General features: G+C 43.7%; 1 pseudogene; it reads right to left on the bottom strand.

Annotated features, from left to right (window-relative positions):
- LOC146073053 (piRNA biogenesis protein EXD1-like) overlaps nt 1–22,446 on the bottom strand; it is a 39,871-nt pseudogene extending 17,425 nt beyond the window's left edge.
- Between the last annotated feature and the right edge of the window lie 4,064 nt (nt 22,447–26,510).

Below are 26,510 nucleotides of genomic sequence, written 5' to 3'. Positions count from 1 at the left end.
TGTGTATAAACCTCCAAAAACGCCATTATGGAGGTTTGGCCACTAACAGAATGCATTAAGAACTGGAATGCGACAGATTCCAGGACTTGGATACAGTGTATAATGCCATTTTTATATGGAATTGTCCAATATTAGCCTATGGCCTTCTATACAACCTTTGCACTGAGAGGGATACAATCAGATCCCTCCCAGCACCACCTGCTGCATGCTTCATACGACACATGCACATAAAGGTTGCCAGATCATAAACCCTTGCATAGCAAGCTTTGTCATTTTAGTCATGCATGTTCCACCCAAAGTCTGAAACATCATGTGCTGGAGAGTATTAATGGGCTGGCCCCCATCTCTTAAATAAAAGAATTTTGGTTGCAGTCACTGCATTACTTTGGTTGGTCAGATATAATTACGAGCCAAGAAGTGGAGGAAGATAAAGGCTGTGCACCCAAATGTGTCTCAGTACAGCTCTAGAACAAAGACGTACACCTGCTAACCTACTAGGCTATCATCATATCAGACCTTCTAGATTGTAAGCTCCTTAGAGCAGGGCCCTCTTCCTTCCTGTTCTCACAGCACCCGTCTTGCATTTCAACTACAGCTCTCTTACTCACCTGCAATCTACAACTGCATCTATTCTCACTCACTTCCCTATATCTCTATAGCTGTATTGTGTACTAAGATGTGTGCTGTTAATTGTTAATTGTGCTCTCTTTTGATCTTCTGTCACTGTTATTTCTAGTTCTGTTTACCCTGTACTGTTCTAATGTGTTCTATATGTACGGCGCTGCGTACCACTTGTGGCGCCTTATAAATAAAAATATATAATAATAATAATAATAATATCAGGTAGACGCTTCAGGTCCATCCTTGCCAAGTCGTCAAGAACCTCAAAAAGCTTCTTCCCGATAGCTATTCAACTATTGAACAATGTACTCTAAGATCCTGCTAATCTTAACACCTAACTGCTCTGTCTAACCTTGAGAATTATAACATGTGAATTGATATTTGTATGCGCAACTAATGAAATGTATGTATGTCCCGTAATCCCTCTTGTACCAGCGCCTAAAGAAAAGAGGAGCAAGATGGAACTGTCTGTCACAACTGAAGGGCTGGATGAAGTCGTGTGGTGTGTAGCAACCGGAGACGGACCAGAGGAGGAAGGATTAAATCGTGCAGGTTTAATAATAGAATTCATAAATGGAACAATACACACTTGAATACTTTCTTTAAGTGGCAGCTAGTGGTAAATAATAATTGAGCCAGCACGGCACTTTGAAAGAAGAAAAGTTCATTTAAATAATGACAGTTCAAGGCACTGAGGACGGCAGGCTAGGGTCTTGAAGAATGAGAGGATCCGGAAAGAGAATGTACTTGATGGTATGAAGGATCCTTTAAGACTGAAAGAAGATGGATGATGACTGAAGAAAGAAGAATTTGCTTGGAAGCAGAAGACTTGAAGAGCGAGGCCAGGGAGCTCAGGGATGCAGGCAGGAACCAGACTGTGGAGAGAACTGGCAGCGATGGGGTTAAGCAGAACCTGGATCAACCACAGAGCACTGGAAGCAAGGCACCAAGTCAGGAGAGGTGAGTCAGAGAGCCGGAGTCAGCTGGGAGCTGTGAACGCCTCTGGAGACTCTTTGTACTGACACTGAACAGGCCTAGGCAGATCCCCTATATCCCTAGAGGGCGGCTGCCATTGGCTGTCAGGTCAGTATGGGCGGAAACCTCAGACATGAGCCAATCTGCTATTTGCCCTTAACCAAGATGGCGGCGCCGGCCTCCCGGCGCCCCTACAGCACACACCGCTACACTTGCCGGCGTCCCACGCTGCCTGCTGCCCACCAGACTGCCCCTGCCTGCTGCCGCTGACCTGGAGACCACTACACGCTAGCCGACGGCGGGCGCGGACGGGTGAGTAGTATGCCCGCGGCTGCGTGTGACAGTATCCCCCCCTTTCTGGGTGACCCCAGGGCACCTACGCACCTTGTGTGGATTCCTTTGAAAGAATTGTCTCACCAGACGGGGAGCATGGAGGTCTGCAGCATCAACCCAGGAATTCTCTTCAGGACCGAATCCAAACCACTCTACCAGATACTGAAGATGGGTATTGCGACAACGTGAGTCGATAATGCGCCTCACCTCGAACTCTGTCTCTCTCTCTGAGCCAATCTTGGGCGGCTTAGGCACCTTCTTCTGATATAAATTCAATCTCAAAGGCTTCAGAAGAGACACATGGAAAGAATTCGATATCTTCAAGGAAGAAGGGAGCTGTAGTCTGTAGGCCACCGGATTAATCACTTGAGTGATTGGGTATGGCCCGATGAACCGGGGAGCCAGCTTCATGGAGGGTAACCGAAGGCGTATATGGCGGGTAGACAGCCATACTCGATCTCCAACCTTCAATCTAGGAGCCGCTCTTCTTTTTCTGTCCGCCATCCTTTTATATCGAGCGGATGCTTTGAGGAGAGCGGTATGAACGTCTGACCAGATTTTTGCAAACCGTTGTAGAGAAGAAGCAGCTGCAGGGACATCGGACAACGATAAATCTGAGAACTCTGGAGATCGGGGATGTTTGCCAAAGACAGTAAAAAAGGGAGTGGTGCCGGAGGATGAATGATAGGAATTGTTGTGCGCAAATTCCGCCCAAGGCAGAAGGTCTACCCAGTCGTCTTGAGAGGAAGAGACGAACAAACGAATGAAGGCTTCCAAGTCCTGGTTGACACGTTCTGTCTGTCCGTTGGTTTGTGGGTGGAAAGCAGTGGAGAACTTGAGCTTGACTTGTACAGCGGAACAGAGGGCCCTCCAAAACTTTGCGACGAACTGTACTCCACGGTCAGATATAATCTCTTTGGGCAACCCATGGAGTTTGAAGATGGTGGAAATGAAGAGCTGAGCCAAAACTGGAGCGGATGGAAGGCCTTTCAATGGGAAGAAGTGCACCATTTTAGAAAACCGGTCAACTACCACCCAGATTACTGTATGCCCTTTGGAGGGAGGAAGTTCGCAGATAAAGTCCATAGACAGGTGGGACCATGGTTCTGTTGGTATGGCTAGAGGTAGAAGAGGACCGGCAGGGGACGTTCTGGAGGACTTATGCTGAGCGCATTTTACACAGGAGGCAACAAAGCTGGTTACATCGCGACGAATGGTAGGCCACCAGTATGAACGCAACAGGAACATTAAGGTCTTCTGTGCCCCCGTATGCCCTGCAAAACGGGAAGCGTGTGCCCAGGACAGCACTCTCTTGCGGAGATTGAGAGGAACGAAGGTTTTGCCTGGTGGGGGTGAAGGCTGGACTGTTACTTGAGCAAAGACCAGCGGATCGAGGATTGGTCGAGGCGGAGTCTCAAGGTCTGCTGGGGTTTCGAAAGAGCGTGAAAGAGCATCGGCCTTGGCATTCATTGTCCCGGGTCTGAATCTGATTTGAAAATTGAAACGTTCGAAGAACATGGCCCAGCGGGCTTGACGAGCTGTAAGACATTGGGCGTGCTTGAGGAATGAGAGATTCTTATGGTCGGAATATACAGTGATTTTATGTTGTGCCCCCTCCAGGAGGTACCGCCACTCCTCCAATGCTGATTTGACTGCCAGTAACTCCTGCTCCCCAATGGGGTAATTCTTTTCCGCTGGAAGAAACTTCTTGGAGAAGAAGGCACATGGGTGAAGTTCCTGGTCCTCCCCTCTCTGCGACAAGATTGCCCCTACCCCTTCTGAGGATGCGTCCACCTCGAGAATGAAGGGTTTGTCTAGGTTTGGCTGGAGAAGGATTGGGGCGGAGATAAAAGCATTCTTTAGTTGCTGGAAGGCTTGAGAGGCCTCAGGTGACCACGGACTTGGATCTGACCCCTTACGGGTTAGAGCAGTAAGAGGTGCAGCAAGGGTGGAGAAGTTCCGGATGAAGCGACGATAATAATTTGAAAAGCCCAGGAACCTCTGGATGCCTTTGAGCGTGGTGGGGGCTGTCCAGTCTAAGATGGCTTTTACTTTTTCTGGATACATCTCTATCCCAGTGCTGGAGAGGATGTGGCCGAGGAATGGAATGAAGGTGACCTCAAAGACGCACTTGTCTAGCTTGCAGTATAGTTTATTTTGGCGAAGACGCCGCAGGACTTCAGATACTGTTTGACGATGGAGATGGAGGTTAGACGAGAAGATGAGGATGTCATCGAGATACACCACAATGGAATGATACAGCAAATCTCGAAATATGTCGTTTACAAATTGTTGGAAGACGGCTGGAGCGTTGCAAAGACCAAATGGCATCACCAGGTATTCGTAGTGGCCGTCTCGGGTGTTGAAAGCCGTCTTCCACTCATCTCCAGAACGGATCCGGATCAAGTTGTACGCCCCTCTTAGATCCAGTTTAGTAAAAATAGAAGCCCCTCGGATCTTGTCAAAAAGTTCGGTGATAAGGGGCAAAGGATAGCGGTTCTTGATCGTGATATCGTTCAGACCCCTGTAGTCGATACACGGCCGGAGAGTTCCATCTTTTTTCTTTACGAAGAAAAACCCTGCTCCGGCTGGTGAAGTAGATGGGCGAATGAACCCTTTATTCAAGTTCTCATGAATGTAGTCAGACATAACCTTGGTCTCAGGTAGAGACAAGGGGTAGATGCGGCCCCGAGGTGGAAACTTCCCAGGCATCAACTCAATCGGACAGTCCCAGGGACGATGAGGCGGCAGGGTATCGGCACCTCCCTTGCTGAAGACGTCAGAAAAAGAAGAATATGGTGTGGGTATCGACAAGGGTGAAGCTGGTGAAGACGAAAGACTGGGGCCTCCCTCTTCTTGAGGATTAGTTTGATGGAGTGGAATGACACGAGGCATGCAAGTAGTTAGGCAGTTCGTACCCCAGGCTTTGATCTCCATACTGGACCAATCAATATGAGGATTGTGTTTAGCAAGCCATGGTAGGCCCAGGACTACCTGGTGTGACGACTGAGGAAGGACCAAAAACTCTAGAGTCTCTTGATGTAAAGCACCCACGAGAACCGTCACAGGATTGGTTTGAAGAGTGATTTGCCCACTGCTGATGTGACTCCCATCTACTGCAGTGAGGACCAAGGGATGGGCCAAAGGTTGCACCGCCAATGAATGTTGAAAGACGAAAGAAGAAGAAAGGAAGTTTCCAGCCGCTCCGGAATCTAGTAAGGCCTGAATCTTGATTTTCCCCTGAGGGCACACAAGGGTAACCGGAATGGTGGAAACAGTTGAGGAGGGAGATGAAAGCAGGACTCCTAACCTGACCTCCCTCGGGGAGGTTAGGAGCGGTCGTTTCCCGGACGCAGTGGACAGGAAGACAGCAGATGAGCGGAAGAACCGCAGTACATGCAAAGATTCTCTCGACGTCTACGGGATTTTTCTTCTAAGGAGAGCCGGGAGCGGTTGATCTGCATGGGTTCATCTGGGGGTGTAGTTGTGGAGGAACCTGGTCTAGGAACAGGAACAGCGTTGGTGGTGAAACGAGAGCGGAGACGATCGTAGCGATTTCTCTCTAGTTGACGCTCCTGCATCCGTAGATCTACTTTGTTGCACAAGGAGATGAGTTCAACCAAAGTAGCAGGAGAGTCACGGGTAGTTAATTCGTCCTTGATACGACCTGCCAGCCCATTCCAGAAGGCGGAGACGAGAGCCTCTTCGTTCCATTTTAATTCCGAAGCCAGAGTCTGGAACTGCACAACATATTGTCCCACTGATCGACTACCCTGGCGAATCCTCAGGATCTCAGTAGCGGCAGAAGACACTCTGCCAGGTTCGTCGAAGATGCGACGGAAAGAGGTAATGAAAGCTTCATAGTCATTGAGCAGGGGATCAGCGCGTTCCCAGAGAGGGGACACCCAGTCCAGAGCTGACCCTGCCAGGAGAGACACAATATATGCCACTTTTGCCTTGGAGGTAGGGAAGTGAGATGACTGTAAGGTGAAATGAACATCGCATTGGTTCAGAAACCCACGGCATCCCTTCGGTGAACCATCATATTTGCTGGGGGTTGGTAATTGCATATGATGAGGAACTACGGGTCCAGGTATAGGAACAGGAACTGGAACCTCTGGTGCTGCAGTCACAGAAACTGAGGGAGCCGCCTGGGGCGGAGACAAGGCCTGAAGAAATTGAGCCACTTGGCGTTGGGTAGCCTCTACTTGCTCCAGACGAGCCACGATGCTGTGAAATGCGTCCGCCATGGAAGCCTGTTCTTCACCCGACTCCATCGGGTCAGTACAAACTGTCACAACTGAAGGGCTGGATGAAGTCGTGTGGTGTGTAGCAACCGGAGACGGACCAGAGGAGGAAGGATTAAATCGTGCAGGTTTAATAATAGAATTCATAAATGGAACAATACACACTTGAATACTTTCTTTAAGTGGCAGTTAGTGGTAAATAATAATTGAGCCAGCACGGCACTTTGAAAGAAGAAAAGTTCATTTAAATAATGACAGTTCAAGGCACTGAGGACGGCAGGCTAGGGTCTTGAAGAATGAGAGGATCCGGAAAGAGAATGTACTTGATGGTATGAAGGATCCTTGAAGACTGAAAGAAGATGGATGATGACTGAAGAAAGAAGAATTTGCTTGGAAGCAGAAGACTTGAAGAGCGAGGCCAGGGAGCTCAGGGATGCAGGCAGGAACCAGACTGTGGAGAGAACTGGCAGCGATGGGGTTAAGCAGAACCTGGATCAACCACAGAGCACTGGAAGCAAGGCACCAAGTCAGGAGAGGTGAGTCAGAGAGCCGGAGTCAGCTGGGAGCTGTGAACGCCTCTGGAGACTCTTTGTACTGACACTGAACAGGCCTAGGCAGATCCCCTATATCCCTAGAGGGCGGCTGCCATTGGCTGTCAGGTCAGTATGGGCGGAAACCTCAGACATGAGCCAATCTGCTATTTGCCCTTAACCAAGATGGCGGCGCCGGCCTTCCGGCGCCCCTACAGCACACACCGCTACATTTGCCGGCGTCCCACGCTGCCTGCTGCCCACCAGACTGCCGCTGCCTGCTGCCGCTGACCTGGAGACCACTACACGCTAGCCGACGGCGGGCGCGGACGGGTGAGTAGTATGCCCGCCGCGCACCACCGCGGCTGCGTGTGACACTGTCCTTGGGCCCTCCCACCCTTACATTGTATAAACAGGACATGCGCACTTTAACAAACCAATCATTTCAGCCACAGGGTCAGCCACACGACTGTGGCTGTGTTTGGGTCCCCACAAAAATAAAAGAAGCAATGCTCCAAACAGCGCGTAACGGTCACCACAGTCTCACAGTATTGTAATAAAACAGCTAGGGTATGGACAGCAGTCACAGTACCGTATAAACAGATGGGGTATGGAGAGCAGCCACAGTACCGTATAAAAAGATGGAGTACAGACAGCACTCACAGTACCTTATAAACAGATGGGATAAGGAGCTACAGAGAGCAGTCACAGTACGTGGAACAGAGATATTTTTTTTTATTGTTTTTGATGATTTTATTAATTTTAAATAAACAGTAGGGTACGGCCTGCGGTCACAGCAGTACCTTATAAACTGGTACGGAGCTGTGGACAACAGTCACACTACCGTATAAACAGATGGGGTATGGACAGATGTCACAGTACCTTATAAACAGATGGGGTATGGACAGCACTCACAGTACCTTATGAACAGATGGGGTACGGAGCTACGGAGAGCAGTCACAGTACGTGGGACAGAGAAAATTATTATTATTTTTACCTTTTAGTAATTTTATTAATTTTAAATAAACAGTAGGGTACGGCCTGTGGTCACAGCAGTACCTTATAAACTTGTAGGGAGCTGAGGACAGCAGTCACAGTAACGTATAAACAGATGAGGTACGGCGCTGCGGACAGTAGTCACAGTACCATATAAACAGATGGGGTACCAGCAGTCACAGTAAAGTATAAACAGATGAGGTACGGAGATATAGATGGCAGTCACAGTATCGGCATATACTACACACAGTGGGTGTTCACACACTGGGTTATGTGGAGTTATACACTATAAAACAATACTGCTGGTGGTGCTACTAAACTTAAATAAAATAAAAACTTGTGGTAACTGCCTAAAGTGCCTATGAAACAAAGCTGCCCACTGCCTTTGAAAGTGATACAAAGCTGGTGCCTCTGCCCACTGCCAGTGCTTTTAAACAAAGCTGCCCACTGTAATGCTGAACTAAAGCTGCCCACTACAAAAGCTTAGAGCTGCCCAATCACCCCAATGTAGTTTTTAATTAAACTACTTGTTTGCAGAGCGCGCCAGCGGAGCGTGCTTTTCCCCCACTTGGATCCCATATAATGGCGACGAGCCGCAGGCTCATTGCCTTATATGTAATCCAGGTCTCGTGAGAATCTGACGGCGAGAAGGTGCCGTTCGGCCTCACTTTGGGATCCGAGTCTGCCGGAAATTGCTGAGCTGCGGCTCGGCAATACTTGGATCCCGTTGTTCGTTGCGGTTCGGATTCTGAAGAATCCGGACCGCACATCTCTAATAGCAACATGACCTGTGAAGTGTATTTCACATATTAGTAAATTTCACCCGTAGGGTTGTGCAAGTCTGTCACTGCAGTTCCTACCAAGACACCAGCAAATCTCTATTTTCCAAAGGAGACCTTGGTCTCATCATTCCCCTTGAAATGCTACTGTACATCGTCACATTCCTGCACTGTATATGTTTAGTACGGTCCTAAACATACCAAAAGTTTTACACCTCCAACCACATTCCATATTTGAATTGGACCCTGCGTCCTGTACCGGTGCAAGTCGGTGCACTGATGGTGTACAGAATCAGGCATGAAATCAGCCACATACACAACACTGTATTACCATATATACCTGAGTATAAGCCTACTTTTTCAGAACATTTTTTATGCTGAAAACGCCCCCCCATGGCTTATACTCGATTGAGGGTTCCACTTGAGTCAATAAGTTTTCCCAGTTTTTTTGTTGTATAATTAGGTGCCTCGGCTTATATTCGGGTCGACTTATACTCGAGTATATACAGTATGCTTTTTCCTTTTAAGTTGCAGTGTAGAAACAATTCTAAATTATTATAAGAGTAATTTATATGCCTTACATTACATTACTCTTTGTTTTGATTTTATCAAAGTGCTCCTACATATGAAAGCAAATACATACATTATGTGTGCTAGGTATACAGGCAGCTTGCTCACTTTATGCTTTAAAATCTTATGTTCTATATACAATCATATGCTCTTTGTATGTAGAATGCTACGCACATTTTAGGGGCGGCAAATACTAGTGTTTATATGACAAGATAAACTTTTACTTTTACTAGAATGAAAGCTGTCACGAGCAGGGTCTTCTTCTCTCATGTGCTCTTCCTTCTCTTATTTAAACCATTTTGGTTTAACCAAATCCTGCTGTTTTCTGCCACGCTGATACTTATTCCAGTGTCCTCTGCTGATGTAGATATGTTTATATTCATATGCACTTTGTAATTGGGCACTGTGGATACCTTGTGGCACCATATAAATAAAGGATAATAATAATAATAATAATAATAAAACTACAGTGTAATGGTACCGGTCTGTCAGCTGTAGACACTGGGATAGGATCATATGAAAAATAAAACCTAATAAAAGAAGTGTAATGAATCTACCATCATATATCTTACAGAAAAAATATTTAATCTCAATTATGAAATCTATTCTTTATATAATAGAGCATAATGCATATAGAAATATTTTCTCTAGAAACTATTAGAAAACAAAATAATGTGTTAGTTGCTGACTTTGGGCCAGATGCACTAAGCTTCAAAAGTGCCTGACATTTTTCAAACACAGTCTGTGACATGGCAGGTAGGAGCTGATTGGTTAGTTGTTTATCACTCTCCATTTTATCACTTTTGAAGCTTAGTGCATCTGCCCCTTTGTCTGGGCTTTAGTCTAAGAAATTCAAAATTCAAGTGAAAATAGGTTTGTTGAGATATTATACAGGTTGAGTATCCTATATCCAAATATCCGTTATCCAAATTATTCTGAAAAACAGTTTCCAAAATGTACTTTTTTTTTTTTTGCTAAAAATCTACTGGGTACATCTGTGACTGGCACAACTGGGTACATCTCTGACTGGCACAACTGGATACATGATATGTAACTGGCACTAAATATGCTTAAGAACATGATTGCTTGGCATTCAAATGCAGGGTCTGAGATAGTAAACAACCTTGTTTCATGTACAAATAAAACATATTTGTGTGTATTTCATATGTTTACTGTATTTATACAACATAAATGCAAGATACCTCAAGATACATCATTGAAATATAAAAATATTCCAAAATACGGTATAATCCGTTATCCAAAAAATCTTTTGGTCTCGATTATTCTGGATCCGGTATACAACCAACCTGTACTGAATACATCCTGTGTGACTTACTGTAACTTTCAGAAGTAAAGTTTCCTCTGTTCTGCTAATTAAATTACTTACAATAGCAGTGATCGCCGTAAAACAAAAATATATATATATATATATATATATATATATATATATATATCATGATGTTGTTACAATTATAGCAAAACTTTTATTACGCACAATCCCGTATTTATTTTTAACTTACATTAGAGACTGTTTCTGCAAATAAGTTTGTTGTTATTTTAGGATTGCAGTTATTTTCTTTACCCTGGTGTGTCCCTTTTGGTGATCAGTGTCCAGTATGTGAAACACAGTGTCTGGTTACATGTGGACAAGAAAGCTGGTTTGAAATCCTCTCCACCTCTCTTGTCTTCCCAAGATATTTGTACAGTACACACACTCACACAGGCTGCCAGTGTCCGTCATTTTCTTCCCCTCTTACCAGCCTGTTTGTATGCTGACTAGAAGTTCCTGGCTGCCTCCCCCTTTTCCCAACAAGGAGTTCTATTCCTAACCACTCATGTACATCTTGCAATGAGACTCTGCTTCTTAATCTCTGAGATTCTTTATATAGGAAATAAATGTAATTGTCACGGTGGCAAGCTGACCTTTATTTCACACAGCTGTGGTCTAGAGTTGCACTTGCAACGCTTGCCTGTGCATGTGTGACTTGATCTGCCCTTGGGACAGAAAGCATCAGGGACTTGGCAGAGACGGGTTAAGCATTGTGTCTGCTGGTTGTCTGTTTGCCCACAGTGTGAGCTGGACATAGCTGGCATTGGCACAAACATGGCAACTGAAGGGTCTAGTGGTTTGCAAGTTCTTCTCTCTACTCTACAGGTAAGAGATGTTTTGAAGATATGTGAATGTAATTTAGTAATGGCTGTTTAACCCCTTACATGTAAATAAATGATTGCAAGCTCTGTGGGCTAATTGTTCTATCCAGTTATTTCTAAAGACATGTCTCTCTATATATATATGTTAGTTAGGATCATTATATTGTTTGCTGGGAAAATACTATAAGTGAATACAAACCTGTTTTTGCCATCTTATTGTGCACTACAGCCCAACAAATGCTCACGTCTTACTTTCAGAACTTTTTAGAACTTTTTGTTAAGTGTGACTAGAATTGTAACTAATAATTTATAGCTAAAGGCTTTAAAGACATTTCAGTAGTCTGAGAAAACAGTTTAGCACCCAGTGTAATGAATCTGTCTGCACCTCTTACCTCACTTCCTGTGTTCCCATGTGACTACCCGTAAAACATTGGACGAGAACTGTGGTTCTGACCCCGTTTTGTACCCCTCATTATTTTACAACACCTAAATTTAACTAATATGTATTACATAACAATTTACTACTTTTTGCTTTCTTATGGCATTGTCAGTCATGTATTTTATTTCCTGTAGCCATCCTGGGAATAAAAATGTATAGTATGCACATTTTGTTCCGCCACCAGAAATAGATACAATCAGCAAAAAATTTGAAGTTATGAAACTGAAAATTCACATTCATTGTAGTTTTCTTAAACGTGGTATTTAAAGTTGGCTTACACAAAGAATATATAATGCAAACATACAGTAGTTATATTTTGGAGAAAGGGGAAGCCTGTGATTATCCAGGACTAAAGTAAATATTAAAATGTGAATTTTTTTGAGTAAGGTATTTATATGGTACTTGTTTCCTAGCATGGTGCCCATTGTATGCCATCGCAAACCACTAATTAAGGTATGCGATGGGACCCTGATTTTCGGGTTCTAAGAGGCAAACTGTACAATTTTAATGTCGCGTCACATCACATGCCATTACAATGGCATGCAATGAGATTTGTAATTGTACAGGCACCCTGATGGGTGATTACTATGTTAAATGCACCCCCATTGTTAATGCCACCCCCACTAGCAACGCCAACCCGAAGCGTGGCAAGCGCAGCGAGCCCCCGAGGGGCGGCGGTTCATGTCCTCCGACCTTTTCATACTCCCACTATTCACATCGGCGTGGTGTTGATTTTATATAGTGTGGCGAGCGCAACGAGCCACCGAGCTGGAAGCGTGGCGAGCAAAGTGAGCCCAGCGAGGGGACGCGTAATCCGCGTCCCCTTGCGGGGCTCGCTGTGCTCGCCACGCTTCGGGCTCGGTGGCGCGCTACGCACGCCACACTATATAAAATCAACTCCACGCCAACGTGGATAGTGGGGGTATGAAAAGGTCGGAGGACGCGTACCGCCCCCCCCCCCCCCCCCATGCGCGCTCGCTGCTCTCACCACGCTTCGGGTTAACAATGGGGGTGCATTAACAATGGGGGTGCATTTAACATAGTAATCACCCATCAGGGTGCCTGTACAATGAAAAAAATCGTTTTGATCGCATCGATCGCATGCGGTCGGGTCGCATGCGATGCGATTGACGCGATCAAAACAATGGCATAAGATGAAAATCATGGGCGCCGTGCTAGGAAACAAGTACCATTTATAATTTTTTATAACATAAAAATATAAAAGACGGATCATTTTTATTGCAAAAATATCAGGGCTGAGGTTATTAACAATACAGAATAATGTCATATTAAGGAAGTGCAGTATATTTCTCCATTTTGCGCTATTGAATTGTTTGAAGGTTTTTTGTTCACTTTTTTGCATCATTGATATGGTTCAATCACTCCAGACCCATCCATTGGGCTAATTTTACTACTGGAAAAGGAATGCACTTGACTTGTAGAAGTGAAGAGGTTTCCTCACAAGTCATCTTACTGTAACATTTGCTGCTGCCGCTAATTTAAACTATTCTGGCCTACTCCCAAAGTTCTGTTCTGTTTGTTTGACACTCATTTGCCTGTTGCACAAATCAGTAAAGTAAGATATCATGGCTGTGTCATATTGCATGTCGGTGTATACGTGCAGAATTTGGTGGAGGTACACTATATTATGGCAGGAATAAGTAGTGGATAATGCCACCTTCACAGCTATATAGAAACAGGAAGTCCCAAAGGACGTTTACATGACTTTTATGCTTTTATACCCAGTGGTGTCAACTTGTGTATAGAGCTGTATGTATATAGTGGAAACAGTTGAATAACTTCTTTTGATGGCAATAAGGGTTTCTGAAACAAAGACTTTTGTTTAAGTGAGGGCATCCACATTACCATTTTTTTTTGTGCCTTTACTTATAGCTATGCATTGCAATACGGAAAGCTGTACATGTGTCATGTGACCGAAGTGACAAAACTACTCCAACTATACCGTAAGATAGAGTTCACTGAAAACGATATAAAGGGCCTTATTCTAGTTCACTCTTTCTGACAAATTCCTTCTTAGATGGACAAAACCATGTGCACTGCAGGGGGGCAGATGTAACATGTGCAGAGAGATTTAGATTTGGGTGAGTTATTTTGTTTCTGTGCAGGGTAAATACTGGCTGCTTTATTTTTACACTGATATAGATCTCACTTTGAAGTAAAACCCCACCCAAATCTAATTCTCTCTGCACATGTTACATCTGCCCCACCTGCAGTGCACATGGTTTTGGCCATCTAAGAAGGATTTTGTCAAAAAGAGTGAACTAGAATAACCCCCAAAATAACACTAACATTTGGGGGTCAAACAAGTTAGTGGCGAAAGGGGTGAGTTGCAACATCATATAAATGCTGGTAACAGCGTAATAACCCCCCTCACCCCCCAATATCCCCTTCTTAACCCTTTGAGTGCCAACATCACTGAGAGATGTTCTAAATATTGGCTAAAAATGCCAGCGTCGCTCACATATTCAAATAAAAAATGCGGTGTAAAAAAAGATTCTATTTCCCGTATAAGGTAAACATTACAGGTCATTACGATGAATAAACATGTTTGCTTGGCAATTTTTACACCTATTTTGACAAATTCACTTGGAACTCAAAGGGTTAACCCTGTCTCACTGATTTAGCTAAAATCAGCTAATTCTGCTGTACGGACAATATGCAGCAAATAGACACATATTCTGGCAGGGTGTGAATGTCGCCCATAATTGATTTAACCCAATTGTATAAAACATTTTCTACTGCATCATTTATTAACTTTAATAACAAACTCTCCAATGGTTTCTGGTTTTAAGCATGTGGCCATTATGTGGTACATCATAGTCATCTGGGGCATACCACTTAATTAGGAATGAAACTAAATGCAGTTATTTGTTTTGGGTCTAACAGACAAGCATATTGCTGATACTGAGAATTGTCATACAGTTCCATAATATACTTGAGTCATTCCAGTTCTTAATATAAAGAAAATATGAATATTTTCTTAGAATAGTAGCTCATGCTAAGATCACGCTCACAATTATCAGTTACTAGTCTTTACTTGCAGTTTTGTTTTAATGTATGTCTGTTTCTGCTAAGCAGAACTACAGATGGAGCGCCTCTCAGCCAGCGCCGGGGCTCGCCAGATTGCCCCTGGTGGCGAGATGGCACTCCATCTGATTGGGACGTGCCACATGCATGGGCGTCCCAGTTACCGTGTGGCGGGGGACGCAAACTCTGCCCGTCTCCGCTTCAGGGAGATGGACAGGGTTAGGGGGGGAGCGGGGAGGTGGGGTACCACGTCGGGGACCGACGGTGAGGTGGCGGAGACCTGGGGCGAGCTCCGTTAGAAGAGGATGACCACGCTAGAAGAGAGGCGCTCCATCTGTACTACGTGCCATGTGAAAGCATGTGGATTTTTTTTAATAATGCCTCTCCCTGATGCCACATCGAGATTTTACATTACTCTTATTAATTTCATTAATATTAACATTATTAATTTAATTAATTAACATTACATTATTAATTTCTAGGTCACTTATACAAACGCTATCCAGATTCTTCCAGTAGTACAACTATTGCAGCCCCCATATTGCCTGATTTGGCCACTTTTCGCCTTATTTCGATGGATCGGGCTGAAAAATTAGGTGAAAAGTGGGCAAATAGGATGGGTTTGACATGGAATTTGATGGGCAGTCCCATCTGCATTGGATTGTAGTCGGAGGTCAGACCTACTGCACGTCTGACCTCCGACTTTGCCCCCCTCCTGGCAGCGGGGAACGGATCACATTCGATACGTCACATGCAGAAGGACCACATGCGATGTATTGCATGCGATCCTGCTGCCCGAGAAGGTCCCAGGTGGCTCATAGGGGATCAGCTGGCCATACACTGCTGCGAAGTCTCTCAGTAGTGTATGACCACCATAACAGTTTTATTACATGTATGTATTACATGTACATCTATATGTGGTAGACAAATGATATTTAAGAGATACTGTATTATTTTCTAAATCCTAAAATTTTATATAAATAACAGAGTATATACACAGTGCATAATGGTTGTATTATCCTTCTCTACACTGTATATATATATATATATATATATATATATATATATATATATATATATATATATAGTATTGATTTAATGTGTTGCACATGTACTGTACTATTGTATGATGTCATCTGATATGATCACATTGGCTTTCTGACCTCTGACCAGCTGCAGATTGCAAGCAGCCTTTTGGAGGGCTCTGCCTGTGATTGAACCTGTGACCTCCTTGCCTTCTCCTTGGCCTCTAGGTTATTCCAGCAGGTGCTGTAATATACCTCATTCTCTGTTGCCTTGCTGTGTGTATGCACTAGCAAGCCCAGCTGTAGAGAGCTCCTAATAACCTCCAGAATGATAGAGTATTCAGCCATATGTACTGAAAGTTTCTCGATCATGGCGAGCTTGTCTTCCCAGATACGCCTTATTCCTGATGGGGCATGAAACCCTCTAGTTTTTTTTTTATTATTATTATTTTTCTCATCCTTTTTTTTAACTTGGGACAGTGAGACAAGAGTGGTTCCCGGCATATTCACAGCTGTGTTTTCACCAGACATAGAAGTGTGAATGTATGATAAGTACTCGTCTCTGTTTCCTAATTATGATACCAGCAGCAGACGAGATCCTTTATTTTATTAATTATATTATATCTATGATCTGTATGTGGGCTAAGAAACAATGTATTGATTTTTGGGATTTGTAACTCTTCATTTTTCTTGTTATTGATGTATTTGTCTCTGTTGTTGTCCAGGAGATTATCATCCAATGATCATTGATGTGAAATATATTTATACTTTTTGTATCTTAATAACAAATTTTACTAGCTCATGCCATCCAAATTATTGATAAACATCTTAATGCCTTACTTGTTATCTTAATCAGCCCCCTGGCCAACACTTGACCCTAAATAAATACACAACACAACTGCTTTGTCATTTAAATTAGGTAATTTTAACAATACAGAAGATAAAAAGCAGGGAAATAATGGTGTAGAGATAGATTAATGTCAACCTATTAAACTCTACACACAACAGAAAATGTGTAAAATCACACAAAAGCCTTCAGCCTTCAAACTTCCAATGATTCACTTAAACCATTTTTCCATCAAAACATTGGTTCAGACAAAGGATTTGTTACCTGGGATTTTGTTGGGTCTCACTCTCCAATGTCCCCATTTCCACTGCTCTGTAGTCCGGGGTTGTTCCCAGGTAGACACCCCTGAATAAGAGAAAACCCAAAAAAAGCACAATAAAAACTGTTGTCATGGTGCCAACTTTCCTTCTGCCTTCTCTTGTATTGCATGACCAGCACTCTCTCTGGGCTCTGTCACCTGTACCCATTGTCCAATCTGTGGCCTGTGTGTGCCAGCTTTCTGTGCCCAACAGTGACCAGTATGAAACAGCCTCTACCAGCATCTCCTCTGGTCTCTCAGCGATCACCTTCATTACCAGAGGCCAGGAAAGATCAATCAGTAGCTTATTTTATATTCCTGGGTCGAAAATCCCAGGTAAGAGCTGTTTCCACTGCAGTTCACTCAAGAAAGACCTGCAAAAACCTGCTGGTGACCAAAACAAAAATCCCAGGTCACTTGTAGCCATTTCCACTGACAAAAACCCCAGATAGGTGCACGTTCAAGTGAAAAACAGGATTTTCAGGTCTGTGGAAAAGGGGTATAAACAGCACTAGGCTGATTAGGTAACACTTGCAGGAAGACATGCAGTGTGGTTCCCCTGCCATAATGTCAAGGAGCCCTAGAGGTCAATCCTGTTCTACATACAGAACTCATGGGTGGTAGTCACAGCGGCAGCGGCCACAGTTTACGGCACCTGATATTAACGCAAAACTGTTCACTGCTCCATAGACTTAAAACGCTTTTGCTCCCTATTGCTAGCATTAAAATATCACTGTGAACATGTGCTGCCTAGAGAACAGATCTGAATAAGGCCCTGTATCCATAGCTGTCTTCCCTCCTGCAGGAGACTCCCCGAAATAGCAGAAATCTCCTTCTCTCCCTAAAGAGTCTAGCAATCTCCTTGATTTAATCTATCCCATATCATGCAGCTGTTACATATTTTTTTTTTTTTGGGGGGGGGGGGGGGAATAAATAATGGATGTGCAAGTATTTGTCTGCGATAGAATCTCGGTTGTGTACTTAGCCCCCTAACTCTCCCTAATTGTCAGGACAGTCCTGCTTTTTGGGCAATGTCTTGCCTTCACAGCTTTTGCAGGTGGAGGGGTGTAGGTTTAGGCTAGGTACTCGCTCAATAGTCTGCTATGCAACACAGCAGTTGCAGGAGCACTGGGCATGTGACTAAAGTTAAGGAAAACAGGGAGATGATAAAGTTAAGGAAAACATGGAAAACATGGAAATGCCCATGTGAGTGACAATGATATCTTTCTCTGTGCAGACAGCATTAACTAAGCAAAATGTACGTTAGCTGTTGGTGAGGGCAGACATTACTTTGATACAGCTCTCATGTGATCATTCAGAACCAATCCAATGTAATGATAGTTGGCAGCTTGATGTCTGTCCGCAGCTTAATAAGCATGCATTGCCAGTTCATCCTGTAATATTCACACTCATTAATATTTCTGAATATTTAAAGCTTCCCAGAAGATGGATAACTTAATGCTGGCATGTAAACAGATGAGCTGCGATGCAGCTATTTATTTCACTATTTATTTCACAACTATCCCTCCAATTAGTAGAGTGGCAAGAACCCAGTCTATATGAATAATTACAACATGTTAGCATTTGCCCCCTGACCTATTTTTCTGCTGCATTTCTTATTCTGAGAAAAGTTACTTCTATTATTAAATCTAAACAAGAGGTAAATTCACGGACTCATGATAAAATCGCTCTTACAACCAGTACTGATGTCGCCAGGGCACGAACGCAGCAGTGCATTTATTTGCACTTGATGAAACTGTCTGGCACTTGAATTATTGAACTACGCTTTTCAGTTTATGGAGCTGTTTTTGTGTTAGTAATTCTAGTGTGTTTTCTGCGGTGAGTTATTTACAAGCCTTAGCCACCAGGCAGTGTATAGAAGCCCAAGTCTGTAAAAAGGTGATACAGTTTCTGTCGGTTGATTTAACTTTTGCACTGGTCTTAAATGTCCCTGTGGTCTTGTAAAATATTTGGAATGCTGTGGGCCTAGTGAAATTAGATCTGACCATGCTGTTAACAGCTTGGGCATTTAGCCTACATCTTACGTTTTCAAAGACTGAAAACTTGGCAATCCTATATAATAAACAGCTAATGCCGCTCACACCTCTATGTGCTGAATTCAAGTGTTTTGCATGCCAGCTGCCACTAGATGGCGCCCCTGAGCAGCAATTCAGGTGTGGCTCTGTTCAGGTGCGCACAGCTGGTGGCACGGTAGTGGCTAGAACCACTTCAGTATTGCGACATTTCCCATCATACCTGGGTCCACGTACACCTGGAGCGGGAATATAATAATGAGGTGAGCGAAGGGAGCCAACGTGCCTGAAGCGTGGCGAGCAATCCAGCTGCATTGAAATGAAATAACCTACACCCAGTGGCGTAACTACTGTAAGGCAGCCCCAGCTGCCACTTGGGGGAGCAAGCCACAGTGGGGTCTGTGTGGGCGCCGGCACCCGCTCGATGCACTGATATGCTGCTGTCTGTTGCTGCCCACTGGCTGAGCACCGGAGGCCATGGCAGAGATGACAAATCCCTCCACTGATTCAATTAACTGTATACAGACCCGACTATTGGCTACTGTGTACAGGATGGGCAGGCGGATGGTCATGCTAGGGCAGCCTGGGATGCATTGGAGCCAAGGGAAGCAGCAGTGTCTGCTGGTCTCTCTTCCTCTATCCTGCTTCAGCTTCTCCGTTATGTGTGTTACGTCATCACGTCACACACTGGGGAAACACGCTGGAGAGGAGTCCGGGGGGTGTGTGTGTGGGGGGGGGGGGGTGTGGCACACCACAAATGTTTTGGCAGGGGGGAGCAACATTTATAGTTACGCCACTGCCTACACCCAAGGAAATTAGAGGTAACATAAAAACCGCTTCCTTACTAGTCAAAAAATTGAATTGGATCTAGACACAACCCTGCCTGCACTGAGGGACAATACTGTTATGTTGCAATTTTGTCATTTTAATGGTCTGGAAAATAGTATTTAGTATTTCATCACCTTATTATTAGTAATAGTGGTCATAGTGTTATCACCTTTTTTTGTACTAGTTTAACAATTTTATTAAATATACTCAAACAAGGTATGTGGGAAATTCCTGTCATTTCTCTCACCACAGTGCGTGTTGCAGTCTCAGGAGAATGGGAAGTTGTTGGTCTGTTATGAGATACTCCAGGGCTACCCATACAGTAACATATTAATGAGTGCTAGAATGCAGCCCATGGGTCCATGAAAGGACTTACGCTGTGCAGAGGCAGTGACCCTTCCCCTCTATACTGCTGGTGGCTGTAGTGCCATAACTAGGTATGGGTGGGCGGTATGCTACTCTGAGATCAGAGGTTCTGTGGGTGCACCGTCACCCGCCCCATTGCCCAGGCTTCTGGCTTGTAGTGTGCAGGGAATGGCACTCTGTAGACAGTAGCATGGCAGTATTGCAGGTACAGAGGCCAGGACCCTGCAGGCTGCTGTATTTTCTGGGTGCTGGAGACCCTGCCCTTGTGCATGATGTCACATGTAAAGTAGTTTGTTACAGCCCCAGGTGGCAGCATCTCTCTGACAATATCCTTACTGTCGGGTCACTTCACTAATATATACTTCCTCCAATACTCTCCTGTCAGTGTCTCGTCACATGCAATGGTAGATTTTTCTCTTCCACCTTCTGTTTGGGCTCCTCTGATTGCCCAGAGTCAGAGAAGTGAGTGGGGATGAAGGCCATGAGGTACAGTAGGAAGAATGATGTATTTTCTGCTTTTTCCCCATCAAGTGTCTCATTAGCTCATCCTGAGATGGTGATTTTATTTTATAAGCAAAATGGAAAGCTGAAATGCTGCTCTGAATCGCTCTCCATATTCTAGTGTATGGGGGGGAAGTGATACTGAATGTTAATTACTCCATGGTAAGCCCTTCTTTGAATAGATGAAGCAATGAAAAGCCCTTTACAGCATCACTGATAAAGGGCTTTTCCCTGTTACCCCTTTATCTCTCAGTGACTTACTCCACACTTCCAGCTGCATTGCTTCTGCTCTCTCCTACCACTGACTCTCCTGCCCTCCCTATAACTGTCACTTATTACCTGTTTGCCTCAGCTCCTGCATTGCATGTGTAGTTTCTGGCAGCTGTGTCTCCCTGCAGCCTCAATAACAAAAAGTAAGTATAAGGGTTATCACATCTTAATATATATTCAATAACATACAAAAGAGGAGAGTCATGTGGAGGTTATCAGCAGTATTAACAACACTCGTGTTATACAGTATGATCTATTCAGTGATTGAACCATCTTGTATCTTTTAAGGCGGTAAGAGATGGTGGTTGCTATTTACGTTCTCTCAATGGTGACCTTAGGATGAGATATTGGTATATATATATACACATTAGTAAAAATATCTGCTCTTATGTTGATTATTTTTTAGAAGGCAGTGGGCTGTGCATTGTGTGATCAACAAATGGGCATATATGTTTTAATATGAAAAGGATAATGAGTGAGCCTCCCCCTTTTGCATCTATGAGGGTGCAGGGTGAGAGGAGCCCATAGGCCCCTGGGTCCAGGGGGACCACAACCTGCGTCCATAATCCCACATCAGCAGGCAATTCTAAAAAAAATTAAATCACAGGGACACCATGTTCCAGGACTGTGGCAGGGACACCATGTTCTTGGAGACCTATGCATGCGCAGTAGACTCTGGCACAAATCTGCTAGAGAAGAAGATACCCAGAGCACATGGACCCTCTCCTCTCTCAAACTGCCTCTGGTGCCCGTGCTAAGTGATGTGTCAGAATCAGAATGGGGCTGATGATGTCTGGCAATTATAGGTCTTATTATAGAAGTCTGGGAAAATTAAAGGATATACCAATCAGCAAACAGAAAGAGGAATGATAATTTGTGTAATGAGATACAACAATCTGCTGAGACAATTTCTATTACATCATACAGTACTACCCTGGGGATTATGTGGCACATGTGGCTGACAACAGAATTGCTATACTATATATTCACTTAAACCTCTTTAAATACAGTATACAGTAATACATTTTCAAAAATATCCTGTTTCTACAATGACCAATTAAAAGGGATTTAAAGAGGTCAATCCTTACCTTCCAAAAGTCCCAATTTTTGCGGAACAGTCCAGTTTTTTTGGGACTGTCCAGCTTCCAGCTTCCCCTGCCCATTGCTGCTCAGCAGTGATGAATAGAGGCTGTGCGCTTGCGCACAGCCTCTATTCAGGGATACAGAGGGGCATGGCCAGATGCTCACAGAGTGCTGGCCATGCCTCCACAGCAACGAAAAGGGGAGTTGGGCATTGCCCCCTGGCTGTGAGGCCACAAGCCCAAATTTTGGGTGTGCACCTTAGGCGTTTGCCCGCATCCCTCTTTCCCTCTTACCAAAGTTGGGAGGTATGGCCGATCTGTTTAAAATTATATTTTCCATAGAAGTCACAATATGTTACTCTTTAGCAATTTCCTTTCCTGTGTAGAAAGTCACTAATTAAGAAGTGTTGGTAGAATGGTAAAAGTAAAGTATAATGCAGTGTTCTATACGTGCAATTGGAGCCCTCTTGGTGCCTCTTACCTTGTGAGCTCACATAAGTCTGCCATGTTCAGCATATGATGTAATGGCAGTATGTCTGAATTGCACATTTTTTTTTTTTGTACTCTTTAGTTTGTGATTTAGGATCAGTGAATCACAGAGGCACCAGAGTCTCTTAGGATTATCTGTGCACAGACAAACACTTGAAGTCTTTAGCCTGAGTCTTTAAAACATGGTTTGACTCATAGATTCTCAATGTGCACCTGTTTACATAAAGTCGCTATGAATTCCCAACAGCAGAATCAATTTGTTTTCATTGGCTGGGGTCCAATACAGAGATACTCATTTCATGGGTAGATTGGCTGACGGAGGCGTTTGTGATCTGTTTGCTTGTCCTAAGTGGCTCCTTCAAATTATATGTAATTCTGCAGTATGAAGAAACTTTTCTACACTAAAAGTAATGGCTAATTTGAGTTCTCTAAGAGCCTGATCGCACATTAAAAAATACTTTGTTATGCTTCAGCATGTATTCTGTATGTGCTTCTGATGTCAAATGTACATATTGTAGCTGTAACCTACAGCCTCACAATTCTTAGCATCCCCAGATTCCACAGGGTTTTGCCTCATCGACCCGGGTCAGCGGCGGTGTAAATGGGATACCTGAAAAAAAAGTGTCCATTTTCCCAGGAATCCTACCCAGGTCCTGACCAGGGTGGAACCCGGGGAGGACCCGGGTGGTGAGGCAGTGTTAATGGGTATACCTGGTTGTTCAACCTGGGGCCTCTTTACACCACTTGGGGAGTCCAACCTCTGGACCGCAGCGTCATGCGGTCAGTATGGAGGTTGGGTGGGGGCACACATAGCCTCCTCTGCTGTTTGCTGTATTGTGCAGACAGCAGTTGAGCCAGGGAGGAGGTGAATGGATGCCTGTGTGCAGCATCTATTCACCTCACGAACCTCACCTCATGCACGGAGGCTGGAAGAAGCCCAGCAGCTTACCTTGGTGCTGGGCTTGCCCCCAGCGTGGTGATCGGCGGTTCCGGCACTTGGATATGACATCATCTACAAGCGCCGCCCCATGCCCCTGCGTGCAGCGTAAACCGTGCCACAGAAATGCAAATAATAATAAAAAAAAAAGGTTTAACCCACCAAAAATGGATTAACCCCCCCAAAATATATATTTTTCCCCCTTTTACAATATGTTGTATACACTTTTGTGACTAAGTATATTGGCTAACACAATAATTGTACTAATGGCAGGGGTCACATACTGTATAGACAACCACAGATAAAGCACAAAAGGACCTTGCCATGTTCTGTAAGGTCACTGTAGACATTACTATTGCACATTGTGGCCTCCTGCTCGCAGAGATTTATGGTGTGTATCACGGTGAGAAGAAAATTGGAACCTCAAGCAAAACTGTTCACTGCAGTTCTGCATGCTGAGTAATAATTCTTAAGGTGCTGAATGTAATTTGCAGATGTTTTATTTTGTTTGTTGCTAATATGACCATCTGCTTCTCCTATTTTTTTCTTATGAGAGATGAGCACTTATTAAATATGTTTTTCTTTGTAAGAGATGAAAAGTTCATTTTTTTTTTTTTTTACAATTTCTGTTCTGTACTAATTTTTCCATTCATTTTATGGCCAGGGCAGGCTCATTTTCTGGCTCCGATATTGTCCGGGCCCTGAGCCACCTTTTGATGTTGCTGCGTGACATCATGAGGAGAGGTAGGCAGCAGCAGAATACAGGTAGCTGCTGATGCATGCAGTCATGCTGATGGAACGTCTGTTCGCCCCCCACGTTCCTCTCATCAAGGGAATGTTTTCAGCGACCACACCTGCAGTCTCCATTAGATGCCCTCTCCACATTTACAGAACCATGAGTGAGGCAGCTCAGCAGGAAGAATCTAGAAAGTCTCTGAAACTACTTTTCTTTGTTGATAGTATCCATCATGTACTGTCCACATTTGGTGTGTGTGTGTATTATCTTATTCCATTATTTTGATGGGCTGGAAACTTATAATTAAAATTGCCTCTAGCATCTACCAGCCCTGTCTGAGAAGTATTCAGCATTTTTTTGAATGATACACAATACAGTAGGCATCCTTTTTTATCACCACACAATACAGTGGGCATCTTTGAAAGGATCCGATACGAAATCCCGGCGGTCGGGATCCCGGCGGTCGGAATCCCGACACTGGAATCCCGACCGCCGAAATCCCGACATGGGGGGGACGTGGATCGCCCTCCCTTGCGGGCTCGCTGCGCTCGCCACGCAGCAGGCCCGGTGCCTCGATACGCTCGGCACGCTATTTTATTCTCCCTCTATGGGTGTCGTGGACACCCACGGAGGGAGAAAGATTCGGGATTTCGGCGGTCGGGATTCCGAACGCCGGGATCCCGACCGCCGGCAAATTGACCGCATCCCCTTTGAAAATCTTAGAACACAGAAAGCAGTTTTGGGAACACCACACAATACAAATGTCTTATCAAATGTCACACACAGGAACAGTACTATATCTCATTTTATTTTTGGAAAATAAGGAATATACCCAATATGATGAAACTCCCTATAATGTATTTATTTCATTAAGTAAAACAAAATCCAAATTTGGGATCATACAGTCGCTGGTTCATCACAATTCCTCCAGCCACACTCACTATCACACACCAAATTTACTGAGCCTGCAATAGCTGCCAATTTGGCGTCTTGTCCTCCTTTGGTACAAGATGGATCCAAAATAACCTCAAGCATTGGACAATTATAACCCTATAATCATGTCAGATAAAGCTCCACTGAAAAGTGAATCCTTTATTTACTGTACTTTGTACATCTGCAGCTGGCCCACGGACACACATTTTATTCATTTATTATATAAATGATTAGCATTTAGCATTTTGGACAAATCAACATTTTTATAATGTATTACTTTTTTAAGTATTCCATATTAAGAATAAGATTTAGTCGATTGAACATATTTGTGCGAACCTGGGGAATTTTCACTGACTTAGCAGAGCCCTTGACAGATAAGCAATACCTAACATTGTACAGTGAGATCTTTAAGGTTACATGATCCCCATCAGCTGTGTATACTTCTCCCAATGGATTAGATGTTACTTGGACAAGGTGTTAAAGTTCCCACTCTGGATCTTTAAATAGAATCTTCTTCTAGGCTTTCCTCCTTTTTCTAGACTTCACAGTTTTCTTTTAGTCCGTGCAAACGCTTTAGCCTTTACTCCAGCTCCATAAGACTAGTTTACTTAAGTGACATACTTTAGAAGCTAGATTGTTTTTGACACAGGAACGGATTTTGTTTCAAAATTGTTTTAATTTGTATTTTTTTGTGTGTATTTGCATACTTGCCTATTAGAATGTTAAGGGCTAGGGGGGGGGGGCAAGATATCCCCTATGAATATCCATATTCATTCACTAAACCTTTAATTTGGGAGTGCCATATCCTGAACAATCTTGGCATTACTAAGGTGGAATAAAAGGGACCACACAAGATGTCTGTTATATCTGCTGCAGGCACTCCATTTCTCACCGCAGAATCAATTTCTACGGTGATTGCCAAACAGTTAGATTTACTAAGCCTCAGAATGTGTTTGGTGGTATTTATCCCGAAATGCGATTTATATATATGGGGGTATATTCAATCTGGGATTCCGACTGTCGGTAAAACCCAATACAGGATATCAGTTGTTCAATCAATTTGTATCTGCTGTTCATGAAATACTGTAGTATTGTTATTTTAAAGTTAGGTGACCACCTGGAATTAATATTAAAAATCTGTTCATTTTTATTTAATAAAAACCTTTTTATTATTACATTGAACTGTGTTGGATGATAATTCAGATCCATATGCACCCTGAATAGAAGCGCAATTGTTGTCCATGTCTCTTGTTTCTGTGTGTCTGCCTGCGACATAGATAAAGGTAGTTGGCATATACAAAAAATTAAAACAGGAACAATGCTTACGTTCCACAAGGGTTTATACAGTCAGAGATGCTCTCATCCAATTTCCTCTAATACAGATATATAAGAGAAATACAATGAAACAAAAAAGATCCAATGTGTAGTCCTGTTTGTATATCAAAGTTCAAAGTTTGGGGATTCCAGGGACCCAAC

Source organism: Crinia signifera, chromosome 4 (assembly GCF_055691185.1).
Source record: "Crinia signifera chromosome 4, ASM5569118v1, whole genome shotgun sequence".
Lineage (NCBI taxonomy): Eukaryota > Metazoa > Chordata > Amphibia > Anura > Myobatrachidae > Crinia > Crinia signifera.
The sequence above is the reverse complement of the archived record's forward strand: the minus strand, read 5'-3'. Positions and strand labels throughout refer to the sequence as shown.